Raw genomic sequence first — 23,318 nt, 5'->3', positions numbered from 1 at the left:
TTTCATTACTGTAAAGACTCCTGGGAGACCTTGGTGTGCTGATCGTCTATATCCAGGAGGCAGGAGAAAAATCTAGTGCCTTACACTTACTCTACCATGGAAACCCCACTTGCCTAACTCCTGAGGCAGATGTTTGAGGCATTCTTGGGAAACTGTGGGTTCCTATGGAGCATCTTCCTTTGGAAGGAGTTGGCCAGCACATAGATTGGACCCAGAGGCCTGCCCAACAGAGGGCCACAATCTCAGAGCATCTGAGATGATGGGATGGAGAGAGACAAAGTAAAAACTGTCAAAGTGCCTCTCCTCCAGGCAGACAAGTGTGTGGGAGGATGCGGGGTGGGGCTGGGCTCTGGGGAGCAGTGGGCAGCGTCTGCGTTGTTTGAAGAGTGTTAATCATGTGACCTGGGGCAGAGTTTTCCCAGCACTCTGATCCTGCAGCCCTCGACATCTAAATGACAATTGCCATGCTTGCCCTGCTCCAACACACAGACACACACACACGCACACGCACACGCACACACAAACTATGGAGGTGACAGGAAGGGGTTGAGTTTGACTTTCTTTGAATTCACAAGTTTCATAGATCAGAGGGTTTTCAAAGGCCTCCTGGAGGTTCAGCTAAATTGTGCCAGTAAGGAAATTAGACTTTAAGCTTTTACAATGCAGATAACTCTTTAGATCAGGTAACTTTTTACAGGCGAAACAACAGAAACTGCTTGCCCAAGATCATTTGTAATAATTGATAATTGACTTAAAAAATTTATCCTTTGGGGGGAAATGTGTGCAAAAGATTCCCCTCTTGTTGATGCAAAACTCTGCACCATTTCTTTAAGAGTTAATTAAGAATCAGGAAGTCCCTTGTAAAATTCTTTTTAAGTCAAAATATTTTTTGTGCCCCCCAAGTCTGAAATCATCAGTCATAACTGTGTTCATTTGATGTAAGGGTCTCCCAACACAGATTTTTCCATTTTTCCATGGCTGATTAGTCTTACATAAGTGCAATTACTTATAAATTACATCTATATATATTTAAAGATTTTGTTTATTTGTTTTTAGAGAGAGGAGAAGCGAGGGAGAAAGAGAGGGAGAGAAACATCAATTGGTTGCTCCTGGTACGTGCCCGACAGACCACACCAAACGTGCAACCCAAGCAGGTGTCCTGACTGGGGATCTGACTGGATTGAATGGATGACTCTTCACTTTGCAGGATGATAACCAACCAGCTGAGACACGCCACACAGGGCTATAAATTATATTTTTGAAATGAAATATTTGGCTTCTCTTTGGAGGGATTAGTGAGATAGAATTTTCATACAGAAAATTTTATATTTTTTAGATACACAGGTCTGAATTTTGACAATTGTGAACAGTAGTTTCACTACCACCACAATTAAGATATAGAATATTTTCACCACCCTAAAAATTTCCTAGTGACTCTTTGTAATCAATCCTAGCCTTCCATTCCTGACCCTTGGCTACTACTGATTTCCCTACCTATAGTTTTGCCTTTTCTGGAATGTCATAAATGAGTCACATAATATGTCATCTTTTATGTCTGGTGTCTTTCACTTTGGATAATGCTTCTGAGATTCATCACTGTGTGTGTCAGTAATTCATTCCTTTTGTTGCTGAGTGGTATCCAATTATGGAGACAGTCCACAACATGTTCATCCATTCACCTAGTTGATGGACATTTAGGTTGCTTACTGATTTTGGTGATTATCAATAAAGCTGCAGGAAACACTAACAGGTCTTGGTGTGGACATAAGTTTTTTATTTCTCTTGGGTAAATACCTAAGTATGGGATGAAAGGACTGTTTTCCAAAGGACTGATCCATTTTGTATTCCCACCAGCAGTGTATGAGTATTCCAGTTAAGCATTTGTTATTTTATTTTATTCTTTTAGCTGTTCTAATAGGTGGATAGTGGTATTATATTATGTTTTTAAAAAATATTTTACTTCTTTATTTTTAGAGAGAGGGGAAAGAAGGGAGAAAGAGGGAGAGAAACATCAGTGTGAGAGATACATCAATCAGTTGCCTCCTGCACACAACCTAACTGGGGAACAAACTCACACCCCAAGCATGTGCCCTGATCAGGAATCGTACCTGTGACCTCTCCCTTTGCAAGGGTGATACCCAATCAACTGAGCCACGCCCAGCGGGGTATCACTGTGGTTTTAATTTGTATTTCCCTAATGCCTACTGAGTAGAACCTCTTTTCATGTGCTTATTTACCATTTGTATCTTCTTTGAAGTGTGTGTTACAGTCTTTTCTCTATTTATTTTTAACCCTCACTGGAGGACATACTTATTGATTTTAGAGAGAGGAGAAGGGGAAGGATGGGGAGAGAGAGAAAAGCATCGATTGGTTGCTTCCCATAAGCACCCTGACTGGTGCTTAACCTGCAACCTGAGCATGTGCTCTGATCAGGAATCAAACCTGTGACCTTACAGTTTACAGGATGCTGCCCAACCAACTGAGCCACACTGGTGAGGGCTTTTTTCTCCATTTTTAAAAGTTGTCTTTCCTTCTTATTGAATTACAGGACTTCGTATATTTTAGATACAAGTCCATTAGCAGATATGTGTTTTACCAATGTTTTCTCCCAGTGGTTTGTCTTTTCATAATTATTATTATTTTTACCAGTGGCTTGCAAACAATAGTTTTACTTTTTTTTTTTTTTTTTTACAATGAATTGTAATTTAATGGTTTTTCTCTTACTCACTTCAAACAGTGACCTACCTATACATTTTGTTTAAGCAATCATAAATTTCTTTCTGGTTTCTTCAGAATAGAAAAAAATCAAATGTGTTAGAGATGCTACTAAAAATATTTCATCTATCAAATATAGGGCCTGTGCATTGAAACATATAGAAATTTTTCCAGTTAATTTTCAAATCTTACAGAGTCTCTATTTTATAAAATACCATCTTTGAAATAATTTTAGTGAATGCTTTAACAAGAACTGATTCATAAGTCCGTATTACCATAATTATCAGTTTTAACAAGTCTCCTAAGTATGTTCTTTGTCACTTTTCTTATTAGATGTCAATAATATGGAAATATTTTTGATCTAACAAATATTTAATTACATCAGTTTCCCTTCAACACACAGGTCATTTGATGATGATCACACTGGCCATTTCCGTTGGTTGGCAGGAGGCTCTTCCACTAAGGGCTCCCATGGTTTCCATTGAATCATTTTCCTCCCCTGACTTAGTTCTTTTTCAGCCTGAAGAATCACCTCTTCTATTTAGCCACCCTGAAGCTGGTCTTCTAATTTTTTAACATCTGGTTCCACTTTAACCATATCCAGCTTCTCATTTGTAATCTGTTCTGTCTGCTTTCTAAATGCTGCATTTTTAGGGATTTGCTCAAGAACATCAAAAATTTTTGTGTACGATATTCTTAGCCTCTTGTGCGGACTCTCACATACCGCCATCCCCACAAGGCCAGCAGTCTTCTTTAGCGTGCCCGCCCTGGCCGCGCCGAAGGGCGGAGTCGAGTTTTAATTTTTAATGAAGTCTAATTTATCAGTTTCTTCTTTATCATTTGTGTTTGTTGTGTACCAAGAATTCTTCATCTCATCAAGATCGCAAATATTCTTTTCCTATGTTATCTTAAAAATAATTTATACTCTTAGGTTTATATTTAGAGATATGATGCATTTCATGTAAATTTTTGTATATGGTGCAAGTTGTGGGCCTACGTTCATTTTTTTGAAGGTATGTGTCAAATTTTGTAGGAACCATTTGTTAAAGAGACTGTCCTTTTCTTTATTGGGCAACCTTGGCTGTTTGTCGAATATCAATTGACTGTAAATGTTGGTCTATTTCTGGACTCTATTCTCTTTCTTTGATCCATATACCTATCTTTTCACCATTACTGCGCTGTCTTGGTTACGGTAGCTATAGGAAATTTTTAAATCAGGTATTGTAAGACCTCTAACTTTGTTTCTTTTTGTTTTGGCAATCATAGATCCTTTGCTTTTCTTTATAAACTTTAGAATCAATTTGTTAATTTACAAAGGAAGCTAATCTTTAGGATTTTTATTAGGATTGTGTAAAGCTATAGATCAATTTCAGGAGACTTCACATCTAAATATTGAGTCTTCTGATGTAGGTACACAGTAGATCTATTTAATCTTTTTTGTTTTTGACTGTGCATTACAAATGTAAATTTTGGTCTTTGACTTCTGCAGTCCTCGAAAGCCTTCTGTGAAACCAAATGCCTTCCAGATACCAAGGAGTAAGCAATGCAGATGCATGAGGAAGCAGACAAAAGGGAACCCTCAGAAGGTCAGCTTAAGTTCTTAGGAGGCAGAGAGACTCAGAGGATCAAAGAGGAGCAAATCCCATGGGAAGAATTAGAAAATCCATATCCACTGAGGGGGAAGATATTTTGAAAGGCAACAAAATATGATCCCAGGCTTAAGTTTTAAGAGCATCTGCAGGTACATGTTCATGGTGGTGGCTTGGGGTGTCAGGGAGTATGTTTTGCCAGGTAGGGCGTGGGCTTGTAGATTGGAAGTAGATGGATTTTCAAGGTTTATCTCCCCCTGCCTGCACCCTGCCTGGAATTGATTACGGCCTTTTTTTAGTTGTTGATCAAGAACCAGGCTAGGCCAGCTCTGACCTGGCTTCCAGGCAGGGCACAGTGAGGGATGCTGGGTCTCCTTGCCCCGTGGGCATGGCCGAGGGGCATTCCCACCACACTGGAAAGCATATCCGTCCTATTTCGTTTCACCTCCATCAGGTCAGAGGCAAGGAGCCTGCCCCTCTCCCATGCTGGCTGACCGTGACTGAGGGTGATAATTCCGGCCAGACCTCAGGCAGGTCAGGCCGAGCCCAGCCTCACTGGCTGCCTTCCATCTCAGCTCCAGTGGTCCACAAGGCCTTTCCCCCCGCTGATGGGCTATTGAGGGGACTGTGGTGGTCAGGGCTGATATTTAAGAAGGGGGAAGAGGGATTTTAGAGCATAGTGCTCAGTAAATATCAGTAGTGAAGAGCACCAGCTCTGGATTTAGACCACCTGGCTTCAAGTCCTGTTGGCTACTGAGACGGTAGGCAATTGACTTAACTCTTCATGTCCCTGCTTCCCCTCTGTAAAACTTAGACAATAAAACTGCATTGGGTTGTTGGAGGATCACATGAAATATATAGGTAAAGTTCTAAAAAGAGTGCCCAGCAACAGTAAACTCTTCATCAATGTTAGCAGTTCTTTATTATTGTGGACCTCATGGGGTGCCAGCCAGGCAGAGTACCCCGTCTGACACCTCAGACTGTCCTGGAGGCCTCCTTCTATCACTCAGAGTGTGTACTTTGGCCATCTCGATGCCAGGTGACATAGAAACAACTTTAATCTTTATTAAGACTAGATTAATGTGGCCCTTGCTTTGCTTTTTCATATTCAACCAGGCATTATTGGCCTGTGAGGCTGTGAGACCTGAATTCCAGTCCTAGCTCCTCCTCTAAATGGCCAGCCCCTGATTGTGTGGACTTTACCCTCAGTCTGCAGATGTGTTACATACAGTAATGTACTGAATTGCTGGATGATTTTCATAAGCCAATAATTCCTGCCTCTTCCTATTGTTTAACTTATAAATCAGTATTTTTCTAAAAATATGGAATGGTCCAGTGCATATTATTTGTAATTTAGAGTAAATAAAAATTATCTTTTGAAAAATTGAAAATGGTGTCAGCAGGACAAGGCATGTGTGTTTGACCCTCGAATTCTTTTCATGAGCGTTCTTTCATCCCTGTTCCAAATTTGGATTCTAACTGGATAGAGGTAAAAAAAAAATGATATGCAAGGAACAGTTTTGGTGTTTCCTTTGTGTTTTGTTTTCAACCCCACCTTTGCCAGAATCTGTTTCTCTCCACAACCCTAAGAAAGGGAATAAAGGAATGGTGTGCCCTTTACATGGTAATTGTGGGTCACATAAAATGGGCCACCTCTGGAGAGCAATAACATTGGGTGATGATGCTTTTCAGAAAGCCCAGGGCGATATGTGTTTTTTAAACTGGGCTTAGTTGTCTAGCCCTGCAGTTGCCCATAGTTACATTTACTTGTTGAAACCCTTGGTAGTAAAAATAACTTCTTTTTAGTGTTCTGACTGAATCAAAGCACTGTGGACGTTAGTGGTTACTTGATGCGCCTTTACAAAGAAAGAAAGTTGAAGACAGTGTTCTCAGAAGGAAGCCTGATTGTCAAACCCAGGGCATTTCACAAGACAGTGCCTTCTATTTCTTTTCTTACTCTTTCATCCCACACAATAGAGTGGGCCATTGTTTCCCAATGTGTTCTGTGTATAAACATTGGTGTGGTACACAAGTTGATTCAGGTATACATTTAAATGTTAATATTTTAAAATGAACTAAGGTATACCTTCTATTATAGCACATGGTACTGATTTTCCACTTGAAGTAGGGACATAAAGTTTTCTCGGTAATGATTTTAAAACAATCGATTTGAAGACAAAGGTATATGTAGATATGCCCTAAATCCCAAAGGTGACCCAAATGGTTGATTTTAGGAAACAGTGGACTAGGGTTTCTAAGACACTAACTTTAAAACTCCCCTCAACTAGAAGGTAACCCCTGGGGAGGGTGTGGGGGTTGTTTGCAAGTTTCCTTGGAAGTGAACACTGTTACACACTAATTTTCAAGTTGACACTCTGTCAGTAGCTGAGATTCTGTGACATCTTGTTTGTTTACACTTAGACTTCTGTGTGGGCTCGCCAGGCCTCTTGGAGTATGGGGGTTGTGGCAACAGGAACGTCACTGATGGGGGCGCCAGCCTTAATTACACAGGGCGGAGGCATAGAGAATGAGGGGAAAACAGGAAGGGTGAATGCTCTAATTTGCCCACTAATTCTCTCATTCTCTGCAGATGCCAGCTAGGTGCCCTACAATTCAATTCTAACACGAGCTACCTGGAGTTAGCATCAAACTCACAGGTTTAAGGTTCAGTCCCACAAGACTCCCTACTTCAGAGGCCAGTTGAAAGTATTGGGTCCTCCTTGTATTCAGGGACCTGTGCTTTTTCAGGGGTTCTTCCTTTTATCTTCTCCTGCTTTGGTAGGACTCGCCCTGAATATGGCTCCTATACTTCCATTCTCTCGCCCTTCTGGGGACATCTGGTCCCAGTGAATACGCTGGGCTGCTCCCCCATAGATCTCTTTCCTCATTTTTCTCTGTGGGACAAAATGCTGCCCTGGCTCTTGGTTTTGTTTCACGCACAGGCATCAGGGCCCTGGGAAGGGGCTCTAGGCCGCAGATGCCAATGTGGCTGCCTGCTGGGTAGCCCTGGGAAAGCTTTCCCATAACCCGTCACTCCTATTGTGTTGCTTCTCTCATGAACTGCACTTCTGTCACATATTTTTTAATAAGAATTCCCCTCATTCTATGGGGCCATAAACCTATTTAGTTTGGAGCCAAAGGGATGCCTTACCTGAAGGAAAGGGACTTGGAGTCCCGCTAAAACTTGTTTTTTCTCCCCCTCCCATCCCCCCCAGCGGTTTTCCTTTCTTGCAAGGAGGCTGGCCTGGAGCTGTGATTGATCCCTTGGAGCTGAGAGGGAAAGACTAGGTCTCTTATCTCTTAATACTCCTCATTTCCTGCCACTTGGATTTGAAATTCACTCTTGCACTTTCTTTAAAGCATATCTTCCTTGGAAAAAAAGAGGGAGACTTTGAGTTTGATATTAATGTTTTAAACTTAAAATTCTCTGGATGTGCCTTGTCTGGGGAATGGAGTTACTGTCTGTCCTTCCTCAGCCTCCTTCCCAGCTCCAAGGATCAGAAATTCCGCCTTTTGCTGATTCATTCCATAACTGGACAAAGAAGTTCCATTCATTGAAGCCATAGGCAGCAAGGAAGTTGAAACTTTTCTTTTAAATTAAAAATGCCAAGGATGAAACTGGCTGCTGTGGGGAGGGCCTAGGGAAGTGGAAGACAGGAGTGGACTTCTCCTGATGAATGGACCATGGATGCACTACCAGCTTTTGCCTGTAGTTCTTTTTATTTTGACCCTCTGTGCCCCTGATTTAAAGAGGACTGTGTATTGTACCCACTATTTTCTCTGGAATTGTATTTTCTAATAAATGACACTCGAGAAAAAAGAAAGTATTGGGTCCTCCGGTTGCTGACACTTCTTTCCAACTTGTCTACAAAGTCGTGAATTCCCACGGCCACTCCCCTCAGGTTCAATAATTTGCTAGAACAACTCACAGAACTCAGAAAAGCGCTTTACTTACTGTTACCAGTTTATTATAAAGGATACGACTCGGAAACAGACAAATGGGAGGGATGCATAGAGCAAGAAAGGGGAGAAGGGTTCAGCGCTTCCGTGCCCTTTCCAGCACCTTGATATATTCATCAACCCAGAAACTCTCCCAACTTCATTGTTTAGTTTTTATGGATGTTTCATGACAAAGACATGATTTATTAAATTATTGGCCATTGGTGATCAGTGCAATGTCCAGCTCCTCACCCGTCCCCAGAAGTTAGGAAGTGGGGCTGAAAGTTCCAAGCTTCTAATTAAGTCTTGGTCTTTCTGGCAATCTGTGCCCATCGTGAGGCTCCCTGGCGGCCCACCAGTCACCTTTATCACTCAGGAAATTCCAAGGGTTTTAAGAGCTCTGTGCCAGGAGCTGGGACAAAGCCCAAATATCTTTCCAGATTTGATAAGGGGAAACAGGTCTCCACACAGTCACATTCAACTCCATTTTGCAAAAAGAGTGGGAGAAAGAGGAGCCTCAACATTGTAGGAAGTTTGGATGTTCCCTGATTAGAGAACCATGGGACAAGGAATAAGAAGCATAAATGGTATGTACAAAATAGGCAGGTGGAGGTTAATAATAGTATAGGAAATGGAGAAACCAAAGAATTATATGTACAATCCATGGACATGAACTGAGGCGGGGGAATGCTGGTAGGAGGGGGTGCAGGGTGGAGGAGAATACAGGGGAGAAAAAAATGGGACAACTGTAATAGCATAATCAGTGAAATATACCTAAAAATTTAATTTTAAAGAACCATGGGAGTCAATTTCTAATACAGTCATCCTCCAATTGTGTCAGTGAAAAGTTCTTTGTTCTTTGGATTGCTTTTGTATTCTCTCTTGATCTATCTTCAGGTTCACTGATGCTTCTGACAGTGCAAATCTAATGTTGAACCCCTCTAATGGATTTTTAATTTCGGTTATTGTACTTTTCAAGTCCAGAATTTTCATTTTTTAAAAGATTTTATTTATTTATTTTTAGAGAAGGGAAGGGAGGGAGAAAGAGAGAAACATCCATGTGTGGTTGCCTCTATCATGCCCCCTCCTGGAGACCTGATCCGCAACCCAGGCCTGTGCCCTGACTGGGAATCAAACCGGTGACCCTTTGATTTGCAGGCCAGTGCTCAATCCACTAAGCCTCACCAGCCAGGGCTCATTTTGTTTTTATAATTTCTCTTTATTGATATTCTCTGTTTGGTGAGACACTGTCTTCACACTTTTCTGTGCTTTTTAAAGCATGGTTTTCTTTAGTTCTTAGAACATATAATAATGGCTACTTTAAATCTGATATGGTGCCTCTCACAGGCAATTTCTGTGTCCTACTTTCCCCCTGCGTATGTGTCACAGGTTTCTTGTTCTTTGCCTGTGTTGTGATGTTGAAAACTGGACCTTTTAGGTAATATATATTTTAGCAACTCTGGGGACAGATTTCTCTTTCCCCTCTCTGGGACTTGTATTTGTTTGCTTTTGTAACTTGACTAGGCTACTTTAGTGAAGTCTGTTTTCCCAGCAGCATGAAGCCTTTGGTGTTTTTCTTCAGAGAATGCAGCCTAGGTCTTGCACACAGTCACCCTGGGAGGACAGTGGTTTTTAGCAGGGCTCTCTTTGACTTTTTGTTAAAATGTCTGCTTCATTTGGTATTGTACCACGCCTATGAGGCTCTAATAATTTCTAGCTGATTGTGCTGTTGTTTTCAGTGGTACTCTGTTTCGGTCAGACTTGTTCAGCAGTCTGATTCAATGGCAGGGATCATTTTTGAGGTCAGTCTTTGAGGTTTTATCTGACCCCAGGTGTGTTCTCCTTAGCAGTACCTTTTTCTGGTTCTCTCTGGTGCATGAACTGGTCTATAGTTTAGCTAATTGTTCTTAAAAGGAGCTATTTTTTCTGGAGTACCCTTAGGCTTGAACTTTCCTGCACGCTTTTTCAAATAAAGTCAGTTCCTTTGGGAAGTGTTGTGTGTATTTTTAAATATTTTATTTATTTTCACAGGGAGGGGAAGGGAGGGAGAAAAAGAGGGAGAGAGACATCAGTGAGTGAGAGAAAGATCAGTTGGTTGATTGGTTGCCTTCACACACCTCCAAATGGGGACCTCACCCACAACCCAGGTTTGTGCACTGACCAAGAATTGAACCAGCAACCTTTTGGTTTGCAGGGCAGCACTCAATCCACTGAGCCACACCTGTCAGGGCTGGGGAGTGTTTTAGAACTCTTTCTTATGGACTACCTCTCCCCCAGGGCAAACTGAGCCACTGCGCTGGTGCTGTGCACAATGGTAGCCTATAGTTTTGCAGCTGCTCTGCCAGAATGGAACCTATGTGCTATGAATGGGCCGGGGTGAAGGTGGTTGAGATCCAGTATTCTTGGCCTGATGCTCCTGGGGCGGAGCTGGGACTAGGTGGGTAGGGACTGGGTAGAGGAAGAGAACTCCCAGGTTACTGGCCATGCACTGCCTGAATTTAAATGTAGCCTCTTCAGTTTGGAGTTGGAGGGGATGGAAAATGCAGCAGTCTGCCTCTCCGAGGGAGACATGGTAAACCTTGACCGGGAACTGGGGAGAGGGAGCCCTGGATTCTTGGCCATGTTCACCTGGAGTGGAGCTTTCATCAAACTGAGTTGGAGTTGGGGGGAAGGGTAAGATGAAGTGTGTGGTGGCTTGATTGCCATAGACTCATTGTCCTCACCAAGTTTTACTAGATTTTCTTTTCTTTTTGGGGGTCAGGGTATTTTTTGTTGTTGTTGTTTTTGTTTTGTTTGGGGTTTTTTTGCATATTTTTAATTTATTTTTATTGTATTTTTCCCATTATCACTTATCCCCCTTAAACCCTCCTTCCGCCCACCATCACCACACTGTTGTCCACGTCCATGTGTCTTTCCTTTTTGCTTGATCCCTTCACCCCCGACCCCACCCCTTAGCTGTCATCCTGCTCTGTCTTTGGGTTTGTCTCTGTTTTGCTTGTTGGTTCAATTTGTTCATTAGATTCAACATATGAGTGAAATCATATGGTATTTGTCCTTCTCTGGCTGGCTTATTTCACTGGATTTTCTTGAATAAGTATTTCCTCATTTGGTGTATGCCCTTAGAACAGTTTCCAGACTTTGAGTGGTTGTTTTTTTATAGTATCCACCAGCTTCGTTCTGCTAGGAGGTGGTCCACGTAGTTCTCACACTAACCAGCTTAGTTATTACTCACATAACTACATTAGTCCCGGGGTGGCACCATGAGAAGCAGTTGGAAAAACCTCCCACACAAAATGGCGGAACATTCCATAGGCATGCGATTGAGAAAAATTGATTTTTCTCTGCTTATACACAGCAGCTGCCTCTCCTTTTCCAGAAAGGAGAAAAACCTCTGCTACTTGGAGTCGGGATGGAAAGCATTCTGGCTTCTCTAGCCTTTGCAATGTAAACACATCTCTCCAGGGGTCAGATAAGCTTCAGCCTTTTGACGGAGAGATGTACCCAAGGTCCTGGGCCTCATTTTCCCCTGAAATATAAACATATTCCTCCAGAGTTGGGTAAATCTATCTGGAGTGCCCTATGTATACAGTTGCAAATTAATTTTCCAAGACTTGCTCTTAGCCCAGGATCCCAAGTTTTCAGATTTATTTAGAAAACTCCAACTGTGCAGAAACACAAAACAATTTTCTCTCTACCCCACAGTTCCACCTCTTTTTCTCCTTAGTTTTCTCTGGAAAAATTTTCCATAATGCGCCACTCCACTGTTTTTGTTTGTTTGTTTGTTTGTTTTTTAAATCTGATGAGCAGGAACTAGAACTAAATCCACTGGATTTGTTTTAAGTAGCACTTGCCCAGCTATTGCCGGCAGCGCTCCCAGGGCAGGATGAGGTCAGTCCCGCTGTATCGGTCTTAGTCTTAGACTCCAAGGCTCCTGCTGGTTTTAGTCAGTTGAACAAATTTCATTTACCATAAAGGGCTACCTTCGAATGCCTGGTGGCTCACTCAGGTTTCTGTATTACCCTTGTCTACCTTGCCCAAAGTATATATCCAGGCCCAGCTGGATATATTAATACTTTGCACAGACTTTGCCACGGCCTGCAAGAAAGAAGTGTATAGCAAATTCTGTCATATACCTTATCCTACTAAGTTGAAGCTAACCTGAATGCCTTTAAGCCTGAAATAGGGTCATGCATCACATCAGCTAATGTAAGGAATAAATTTATCCCCCCTTTCTAATGGAATAACTCGCATTGTAGATGTTCACACAATTCATTGCTGAGGGCTACTTGGCCTATGCGGGGTGTTTCCTAAAACACTTGAAAGTTCTCTTCTTTTCAAAAATTTTTAAAAATTTTATTTTTAGAGAGGGGAAGGAAGGGAGAAAGAGAGGGAGAGGGAAACATTAGTGTGGTTGCCTCTTGAGCGCTCCCTACTGAGGACCTGGCCCACAACCCAAGGCATGTGCCCTGACTGGGAATCCAACCAGTGACTCTTTGGTTTGCAGGCCAGCGCTCAATCCACTGAGCCACACCAGTCAGGGCAGAAAGTTTCTGATAACACCTCTAGTTGTAAGTCAGTGTTTTCACCATAGTTAATGCCTGCCTTTCATGAACATGGCTCCAAAAGCCACACATGAACCCCAGGGAACAAAGTTTACAATTGTTGTGGCCCCCAAGTGGGACTATGCATCATTTAGGCAGCACAAGTGGACAGAATCCCTGATGTGGCCTCCTGCCCCCCACCCGTTGATAAGATTTGGGGCTTCCTACTTCATCCTAAGTAATTCAGGTCAGTTCAATTCTTGTTTTCAGAGGGCCTACCTGCAGGTAGTTTCAAGCAATCCTCCTTACTTAGGATACCAGTTCATCTGTTTCCGAGGTGTGGACGAGGTGTGGATGACACTTGGATGTGGTCTGTGTGGAAAATGCACGAAGTGGGACCGTCCTCTCCTGTCTGTGGTCAGCTGTCAGGCAGCGAGAGCATGCTCTGAGGTCAGCTTGAATTTGGAGTGCTCACAGCAGCAAGGAAGGCAATTCGGAACCGGGCACAGAGCCCCGCAGGAGCATTCCGAGGGGGGCTCCAGGACCAGATTCTGATAAACAGAGGTCATTAACTCCTCCCCCACCTTCCCCTACACCTTTTCAGTCTAAAGCTTTCCTATCCCTGGGGCTTCGCCTTTTGCTTTCCTTCCATTGTTACACGATCAGTGTGTCTCATTGCTATGACTTCTCACTGTTTTTCCATCATCCTCTCCTCTCACCCAGATCTTTCTTCCAGAAGGGTTGGGTGCAAGGGAGACAAAAAACCTCTTACAACATTTTTCACACAATTCAAACAGACTTAAATCTAAACCTCCTGAAACCCTTTCCAGGCAAGCCAATCTGGGACTATTGTTAGGGGAGAGAGAGAAAGATGCATCATCGTGGTTAGGAGCACGGTCAGGGCAGAATTCTGAAGTTCCGCTGGCAGAGCAGGGCATCCACAACTGTTTTCTGTTTTGTTAAGCCAAGAGGCGTGAGTGAAGGAAACTTTGTGAATCTAGGACTCCCTCTGATTTCCCCCAAATCTCCAGCCCAGCGGCTTTTCCCTGCTTGGGGCAGTGGAAGGGGATAGCTGCCCCTTTCTCATGCAAACCTAAACTGCTGCCTAGCTGACAGCCCCTTTCTTGCAAGGATTTTTTAAAGCTCCTTTCCAAATCACTTTCTACCGCTCAGTCGTAGAGTTGAGTGGACCCATTCCACAAATGGGCACATATGATTTCCACAAGAGCTCATTGGTAAGTGTAAAAGGTTGCTTTTCCAAAAGGCACACGTTTAGTAACCATGCCTGGAAACTGCCTCCCTTCTCGTGCCCCCGTGGCACCCTGCTTTCCAAAGGCAAACCTCATAGCAAGAATTCTGCACTTGTCCTGTCTCCCACACTCTGAGGCCAAGATGATTTCAGGCTTCCAATTTGATGGCAGGAAGCCAACCGTTTTCTCCTCTTTGCTAGAACCTCAGGGTTAAGAGGCATTCATTTTGCCCACAGGTGGCAAAAAGCAAGGGAGCCCCATTAACACTTATCTTTGTAGCTTTTCCTGGTCAAGACAACCATCACAGCACTTGCGATAAGCATATGACATTCAAATCAGTTTCTGCCATACATTCTGATGTAGTAGGACAAAAAACAATGCAAAGCCATTTAAAAGCCCTTTTTTCTCCACTGCGAAGTTTTACACAAACTCCTAGCAGTTCAAGTTAGCATTTACAGGGATAAAAATCACAGCTGCAAGGAGAAGCTGTTTCCTCCCCATAAGTGAGGCAAAATGCAGACTGCAGGGTGGTGTTTTTGAAAAGCCCTCTCCTTTCCCTCTCCATCCTTGGCTTCTGTGAGAAGGCTCCAGAACTCTTTCTGCTTGCTCACAAAGGTTTCTCTCTACCCTCCTCAGCATCTCCATCTATGCCATGTCCCTTCTCTAGTGTCCAAAAGAGTGATTGACATTCAAAATCTCCCACCTAGTCCCTTGTTTCCACCTGTGTAAAGGGACTAGCGAAGTGTGTCCTGAAACAGGAAGACCAGCTTGGGTAGAAAGGAAACTAAAGATCAGAGGGGAGCAGAGAAGTGTCCCCAGTGTAGCAATCTGGACACTGCCCTGTGGCATTGAGCAGCTTACCTCTGCAATTCTCCTCGACTTGCTCTGGCTGTGGGAACTTATTAACGTTCTCTCCTCTTACCTATAGGAGAGAAAAACGTAAGCTTCTCTTGTCCCACCTACATACCATCTGTAAGAATTGCTAGGCCATCTGAAGGAGAGAAAAGAATACAAAAGTGCCATTTGGGCTGCATTTTCTAAGCTTCTCTCCTGATACCTGGCTAACAAACTTCCCAACCCTTCCAACAGATCTGCTGCTGGTTCCCATGGATATGCTTCAAATCCTGCTAACCAGCCTCAGGGTCGTCTGTCTCTCCCAGCAGAGGATGTGGCAAACAGGATCTCACCATCCTCACTGCTGTAACTATTGGGCTCCATTTATATTGTTTTTTTACATGGTGTAGTTGTAAATTAACTTAGCTGAGGATCCCAAGATTTCAGCCTCACGCAAGGACATGTTCATTGATTTTAAGAGAGAGAGAGAAGCATTGATCGGTTGCCTCTTGGATGCACCCTGACTGGGCTCAAACCCACAACCTAGGTATGTGCCCTGACTGACAATCAAACCCATGCCCTTTCGGTGTGTGGACACTCCAGTCAACTGAGTCACACTGGCCAGGGTAAGATTTCAGCAACATTTATCAGAAAGCCCCAACTCTTCAAAGTCAAACATTCTGTTTTTCTTGCTAACCGTTTGCTCCATTGGGCCACATTGGAAGCAGAATGGATGCATGACTTCCATGACCCAGCAGAGTCTGGGTTGCTCCAGGCAATTTGGCTTTTTGGTTTTACACTCCTACATCTGAGTTGAGGCATCATGATTGGGCTGCCAGGCGTAAAGCCTAAGGTGGCAGTGGGAAGCGGGGGTGGCTTGGGTGGGAGGATTGGTGAAGTAAGCAGGAGTACTTACTGGCCGTACAACACTTGGGAGGGGGGATATTTCATGAGAAATGGAAAGTGTCAGTCTTTGACAGAAAAGAGGGTGTCAGAGAAGCAAAAAACCAGGAAGCAAGTGTACTTAGAAGATATGTTGGAGCCCCTTCCCTGGGTTGAAACCCAAGAGAGTGAGGAACAGAGTATGTGCATTTGTTTTTGGAGGGGTTGGGGAGCCATGTGTGTGTGGAAGCCAAAGGGAGAGGTGAGATGACCCCTGCAGGTGGACCCTTGTGGTTTCTGCCTGGACACACAACATGATACGCACAACCCCACCTCCTTTCTACTACAGTGTAATCTGAGAAACCATCTGGCTGCCTTGGGTCAGAGTTACAGTCATGGATGGCTTAGTGTGAAGTAAGTAGGTGGTCGGCTTCTAAAAGCAGTGATCAGACAACCCTCACATGTAGAAACCAGAGCCATTGATATTAAGCAAGACCTACAACTTCTTTTAAGATTTCTCAGGGTGGAGAACTTTACATTTCATTTCTAAGGCAATGACCTTGTGGAAATACACTGAAGTCCTGCTGAGGCACAGTCACATCTGCCCAGATTCAACATGAAGCCTTCTTTGCTGAGGAAAAGGGAATTCACCATCTTAGCACTGAAAAGTTTGTCTTTAAATTTTCTAACAGCCTAGAAGGGCTTCTCAGTAAAACTATACTTATGTGAATTGTATCCCCAGAGTGGCTTTTATCTTTTAAAAGTTAATATTTCAGGAGGCCAAAAGAGTCTGTAATCAACTCGAAAGCAGCTGGAGCATAGCAGACCGTCTGGGAGACGTGAAAGGGACCATTGATGCAAAAACCCAGTGATGCTTTCCAGATTGGTGCAAGAGCGGTTCAGGCGTGGGAGGCAGGGTGGCTGAGTGGGCCACACAGCGTTGCTGAGGGGGCATCCCTGGGCATGGATTCTGGGGAAGACCCTGTTCAACATTCTAGGTCACCAACCCCCACCTTTGTCAGTAAGAGAGGAGCAGGCAAGGTTGCAGTTTTGGTGATGCTTTTGGTAAAATATGTACATATGTGTGTGTATAGTCTGGGGTAAAAGGCAGCATTAAGCCTGTTGATCTCATGATGTAATAACGTAGAGCTCTCTCCCAGCTTGTCTCTTCATGGAGTCCTCCCGTTGTTGGTGCAGGAGGCCATTGCTGGGCTCAGTCTGCCGCCACGCAGGACCCACCCATGGAGACCTGGGACCTGGACAGATCCAGGCTCTTTCAGGACCAAATGCCCCTTTCTTCAACAAATGGCAGGAGGGATTCCCTGCCCCTGAAATATAAGTGGGGTTATTCATTATTTGTCCCTTTAAATCCTGAGTTAATCTTACATTGATGTCAATGGTGATACTGACTTTTGGCTCCATTTCACAAGACTTCCTTTCGGGAGAGATTGAAAGGCATCCTGTTCTCAGGGCTGTAACTGTAGATACCCATTTGGAGAGCGGGCTGTACAGCTGTGACACTTCTTATCTTCCCCTCTGATTTCTACATGCAGAAAGGAAAGCTTTCCTCATCAAGAGTGCCTACTGAGCCTTTTTAGTACAAATTTCCCTGAGCAGTTACAAATCAGCAATACTGGCTAATGCTTCTGCATCTCATTTTTTTCAAGGCATGTCTCAGACTTGACATGATAAAACAGCAGGAGCTTTATCATGTCAAGTCTGACATCTTTTCTGTAAATACTCATCAGTATGTCATTGTAGCTTCACATCCATTAAGGTGCAAAACCAAAAGCACTGGCTGGTATAAAATCCAGAAGCTTTGTCTTATTAAGACAAAGATTTTTGCCCACAGCAGAAAATATGAAGAGGAAGTAAATGTCAGATATCTTTGCCGAAGTATTTTGGTTAGAGTTTTGTTTTATTGTGGCATGAACAGATAAGGGATATATTTGTCTCCTGACAAGAAGTTTGGAGGTAGTTAGCCTGGGGCCAGCACAGCGGCTCAGCAAGGCTTTCAGACACTTGGGCTCTTTCTGTCGTTCTGCTTTGCCTTCCTTAGTAGGTGTTCTTTTGAAATCATGCTTGTCAACCTACAGTCGCAAGATGGTTGCGAAGAAAGAATCAAGAATGTTAAGGGTAAAAGATGAAGGAAAGGCCTTTTCCTTGAGAGGCCTCTCCTGATAGTGCAGCCAGCTGCCTTTATCTCATTGACCACAGTGATTCCACTAGTTTAAAGTGAGGCTGGGCCCTGGCTGGTGGCTCAGTGGATTGAGCACTGGCCTGCCAACCAAAAGGTTGCCAATTCAGTGTCCCCAATGCGGGGCTTGCAGGAGGTAACCAAGTGATGTTTCTCTCCCTCTCTTTCTCCCTCCCTTCCACTCTCTCTAAAAATAAATAAAATATTTTTAAAAAATCTTTAGAAAAAAGTTGTGTGTGTGTTCTTTTCTTTTCTAAAGTGAAGCTGGGAAGTCGGGTAACATGCTCTCCTACCTCCACACTAGAGGGAGGCAAGGAAAACGGTGATTGGGAATGTGTATTGGATGTGCCAGTCCTACAATATCTGCCACAAGGGTCACAGTAAAATATTACCAAATAGAACAAAACAGGACTAGCAGTAGGCTTTACCAACATAAATTGTCTTTTTCCAGGTTTTCTCCCTGTCATGGTCAGGACTGGTGACTGGTCAGTTAGGCTATGGGAGTTGGGAAAAGTCAGAATTGGCTAAGAAATCCGTCCATGCGCAGAACCACTGCCTTACAAGAGACACTTGAAGTACTAATAATGACATGGAACAAAGGATGTCAAATTTAATATCCCTGTTTTGAGAAGAAAAGTTAAAGATTGCCAGTATTGAAAGAAAAACTGTGTGTCAAATGTTATTCCAGGTACTTTTGGATGTCTTCCCACCATTACCTTTGAGCCAGATATTGTTAGTCCTATTGGACAGTTATGGTCATTAATGACTACTCAGGAGGCACACAGTCTGGAAGCAGAAGTGGAGGATTTGGGTCCAGGTCTGCCTGACGAATTCCAGGGCTCCCTCTATTATCCGATGCTTAGGTACCCCAGGGCCTCACAGGGACAAATCGGACTCTTCTTCCTTTTGATCGTCCTCCCCAAACATCCACACTCTTCTGAAAATGGCATTCGGGAGGGGACTGAGGAATGCTGAGTCCCAGTCTTACCAATTCTCACCCGCATGTTGAGTCGTGATTGCCTCAGAGCACGGCTCTTCCACCAGAACTGGAGCCCCTTGAGGGCCAGAGTGGTGTCCTGTTCGCTGTTGTATTCCCAGGAACTGGCATATGATAGTTACTCAGTAAATATTTGCTGAATAAGGAATGAAGGATTGTGCTCCTCATATCACTGTTTAAGAAAAATTTTATATATATATTGATACGAGAGAGAGAGAGGGAGAGAGAGAGAGAAACATAGATTTGTTGCTCCATTTATTTATGCATTCATTTTGACTCTTGTATGTGCCCTGACAAGGAATCAAACCCACAACCTTGATGTATCGGGATGATGCTCTGAGCAATTTATCAGTATTTTTTGAGTGCTTAATGCTGCACTATAGCAACCATTTGTTTAGTTTTTCTTAATTGATCCATGTAGGAAGGAGAATATATCCATATTTGATGGGATCAGAGAATAATTCATGGGAGACCAGTCAGCATTTGAGCCAGTCTTCACGAGAGAATTTTTAAACACTTCGGTGTGGGAAAGAGTGCATTAGCTGGAGGAAATAAGGACAAGGATGCTGAGATGAGAAAGTACAGATTATTCGGGGGGAGGCCAGTTTAAAAGAAGAAGTCACAGCAATAATAGGTATTGCAAAAAAGGGATTGTTGCCAAATATGACGGGGAAACATTGGGTTAAACTTAGGTTGTCTATTACAGTTCTCAGAGCCTTTAACAAAGCCACTCTGACTTCAAGCAGTATTTCTCAAACATTCGACCTTGCTTTTTCTTGCAGAGCATTTCAGAGAATAAATTTTCCACAAACACATTTTAGGAAATGCTGATCTAGCTCAATCCCACATTTCTAGACAAGGAAACTGGGACCCAGAGAGGTGGCTTACTCAGAGCCACATAGCTCTGGATTAGAACCCCTATCAGATTACTTGACCTCCAGTGTAATGCTCATTTGTAATGTAAGACTATGTGTATATAAAGGACAGCTTCTTCCTTGCAGGGAACTTTTATTTATCTTTATTAAAACAACAACCTTGGGCTAAAAATTTCCCCCAGTTTTATACACTGTTTTTGTTGTTGTTATTTTTACTTTATTAGCATTTATTTTATGCTGAATTTACTTCTGGGCCATAAGGGGTTTTTTGTTTGTTTGTTTCTTTCGTTTCTTCTGGGATATCTTTTTCTTCTGTACAGCCTCCTCCTCTGGGTTAGGAACAACCTGCTCTTTTTCAGAAGGGTCACCCCCGTGTGGCAGGGAGAGCTCATGGATGGGTTAATCCGCCCACGGGCTCTTGGGCTCTGTAAGTTCTGGGCTGCATCTCGGGAGCTTTGTTCACCTGGGCGTGCTCAGTGACCCGAGAATCTGCATCTAAACCCTTAAGTTCGGCATTGCTCTGCATTTTTAAGCACGTGCAGCAAACACTCAGCACTGTTTTTGGGCCACCCACCAGGTGGCCCACCCAACTGTTTGGCCTGGGCACACATACCAACTCCACCATTGTAACTACAGAATGGTACACATCAAAAGTGACATCTTTCAGCTACTTGGTGGCTTTTTGGATATGCAGACCCTTGATGGTCTGGGCGGTTTCATGAGTGTTCTTAAAGTGAACACGGGGATTTGAATGTCCTGATTTGCACGGTTTTGTGGGGTTTTCTGGGTCAGGTGAATAGTGAACCATTTTCAGAGGTCACCTCAGGCTGCTTATGGGAAGAGTTGTACAGTGGTATTTTATATTCACCACCATGACTCTGAAGAGGTGAGGGCTGCCTGTCACTGTCATTGCCTTTGTGGCCTCCAAAGAAGGTTCTTGGGGGAGAAGGTTCATCTTAAATCAACCCCAGGTTTGCCTGGAGGGCAAAGAAAGGATGGTTTCCTGCACATCCAATTTTAGGGAGATACAGGGACTGCGGCAGTTTATAATTTGTGCTTGTTTCCACGGCTACTCCTTGCCCCCAACCCTTATTCCTGGTGTGGTAGGCAGAATGGCCCCCCAAAGATGTCCACATCTGAATCCCTGGAACCTGTGGGTGAATATATTACCTTAGGTGGCAAAGGGGACTTGGCAGATGTAATCAGATTATACACTCTAGGGAGATTGGGTAGCCCCAGTCTCATCACATGAGTCCTTAAAGGCAGAGAACTTTCTCTGGCTGAAAGCAGAAGCGAAGCAACTAAAGAATGGGAAGAGCTAATCTGAGCATGAAGAAGATGCTATCTTTGAAGAGTAAGAGGGCAACATGATAAACAATGTATGTGGCTTTAAGTTTGCTGAGAAGAGGCTCCCCTATGACAACCATCAAGGGGACAAGGACCTCTGACCTCTGACCACAAGGAACTGAATTCTGCCAGAAACCTGAATGAGCATGGAATGAGCATTTTGTTTGATTTTCTGAACCCATTTAAAGTTATAAACCAATAGATCTAATAGAGCGTGGAGCCTCCAGCTACAGCATAGGCCGTGAGACTAAGAGCAGAGGAGCCCACCAGATCTCTCACCTATGGACAGTGAGATAATAAATTTGTGTTGTTTAAAGCTGCTGGCTACATTTATGTTAATTTATTTTGATAGCCTTAGAAAACATAACACACTTTGGTAAGTCATTAACATATCCAATGTGGAAGCCGTGAAGGGAAAGGGCACCCTGGGGCCTGAAGGACTTTGGGGCTGAATGTGAATGAGTTTTAGTGTTTTTAAAAAACCAAAGGGGTTGAGTCACCCATATCCTTCCCTCCCAGCCTGTAGTCCCTGTATCTCTGTCCACAGTGAGGGTGGTGGTCCTGGGGGAAGGCTGCTAGAGGCTCAAAGGGCACCCTGAGGTGGGGCCTCCTCTATGGCTTTCCTGACAACCGAATCACGGTGTCTCCAGTTCAGAAGTGGCCCAAGGCCTCTGCAACTCAACTGATTAATGGATATATCACTTGATGGTTATTAAAGAAGATAGCACTAAGGACTCCTGCTGTTGGACAACCCAGCCTTCTGAGGGAAGCCTTTAGCTTTTCGATGGAGGGCATTTCCCAGAAAGGGAACCATTTGTCTAGGAGTCCAAAATAAACATCATCATGTTTGAGAAAGAATTTCAGCTGCCGTGGTAGATAAACCTACTACTCTTAGACTACAGCCAGTTTCTGAGGCTTGGTACTCTTTTGTTTCTAAATGTGGAGGAAAGTGTTTGCATTCTTTTATTTTACTAAAATAAAAGGGCCACAGGGAGAGGGGCTTGGTTTTGCTGGCCTGAAACCTTTCCTTTTGTTCCCATTTTGTTTGATTTTCTGAACCCATTTAAAGTTATAACACAATAGATCTAATTATTTAAAGCAATAGAAATTTTCACACAGCATCTTATCTCTGATGAGATGCACGTTGTTACAAAATACTTTCATTTTTTAAAAGGTCAGGATTACTTTTAATGTTAAAGAAATTTGGAAATTCTGTATTGGATAAAAGTACAGTTTAAAATCAGGGAAGCTTCTTGGATTACTTAGAACAAGCCATCCTTTTTTATTAAACTTGAGCGTATCTGCAGGCTGTTTTATTCATGCTCTATTGTCATCTCTAATGCACGTAGAAGATACCTTTCCCACAGTGTGATTCAATACAGGCGCCCAAAAAAGATGGTCTCAGATTTCATGGGTCCGGGTAATTAGCAGAGTTTGAGTAGCTCAGTTTTAACTGTTTGAAGGTCAATATTGCATGAATTTTTGGCAGACTGCCTAGCACAGAGTTCACAACCACATTTGGATAGGGACTAAATATTTTTACACTAGAGAAAAGTTTGTTTTGAATATGAAACAAGTAAAGGATTAGCTTTGCCTAGAATTTAATTTCATGGCAAATTCATGTTTTAGTATGACACAAAAAAGTTCTGATGTGAATGCTTTACAAATTTGCAAAGAACTCTCCTGTTTTGCATAGTTGGTAACACAGTCTCTTATGGACCTTAAAATCAAATGCAAGAACCCCAAATTAAAATGTCAGAATTTAGTTTTCATGAGGAGGCCTTTTGGAATTTGTTTAGGTGCTTTAAAATATAAGATAAATGTAAATATAAGATAAAATGTAAATATTACTTTCCCTTCAAGGTAAAGTTTTTATATAAAACTAATTTTGTCCCTGATATTTAACAGGAGTATCAGATATCAAAAGAAACACACTCAATGAAAGATGGCCGCTGCAGTGTGGAAAAGAACTCAGCTCAGGGATCCTGGCAGCAGTCCCTTCAGCTTTCTCCTCAGAGCCACAAACTCCAGTCTCTCCTCACATGACTCTAATCTGCTCCCACCTCCCTTTGCGGGAGCCCAGTAGCCAGAATCTGGTGCAGCTCCCTTGATGAATAGCAGCCAAGAAGGCCTTCCCCTTCTGAGGTAGTGT

The 23,318-nt window shown here is 43.1% G+C and overlaps 1 protein-coding gene and 1 pseudogene across 3 annotated transcripts in view; one reads left to right on the top strand and one right to left on the bottom strand.

Annotated features, from left to right (window-relative positions):
* STOX1 (storkhead box 1) overlaps positions 1-23,318 on the top strand; it is a 56,546-nt gene that overhangs the window by 14,063 nt on the left and 19,165 nt on the right. The window lies entirely within an intron of this gene.
* On the bottom strand, positions 3,134-6,227 carry LOC129069787 (NADH dehydrogenase [ubiquinone] 1 alpha subcomplex subunit 5-like; annotated as a pseudogene).

Source organism: Pteronotus mesoamericanus, unplaced genomic scaffold (genome assembly GCF_021234165.1).
Source record: "Pteronotus mesoamericanus isolate MK-2021 breed Mesoamerican mustached bat unplaced genomic scaffold, CSHL_Meso_final contig_24, whole genome shotgun sequence".
In the NCBI taxonomy this organism is placed as follows: Eukaryota; Metazoa; Chordata; class Mammalia; order Chiroptera; family Mormoopidae; genus Pteronotus; species Pteronotus mesoamericanus.
This window is presented reverse-complemented; position numbering and strand designations above follow the sequence as displayed.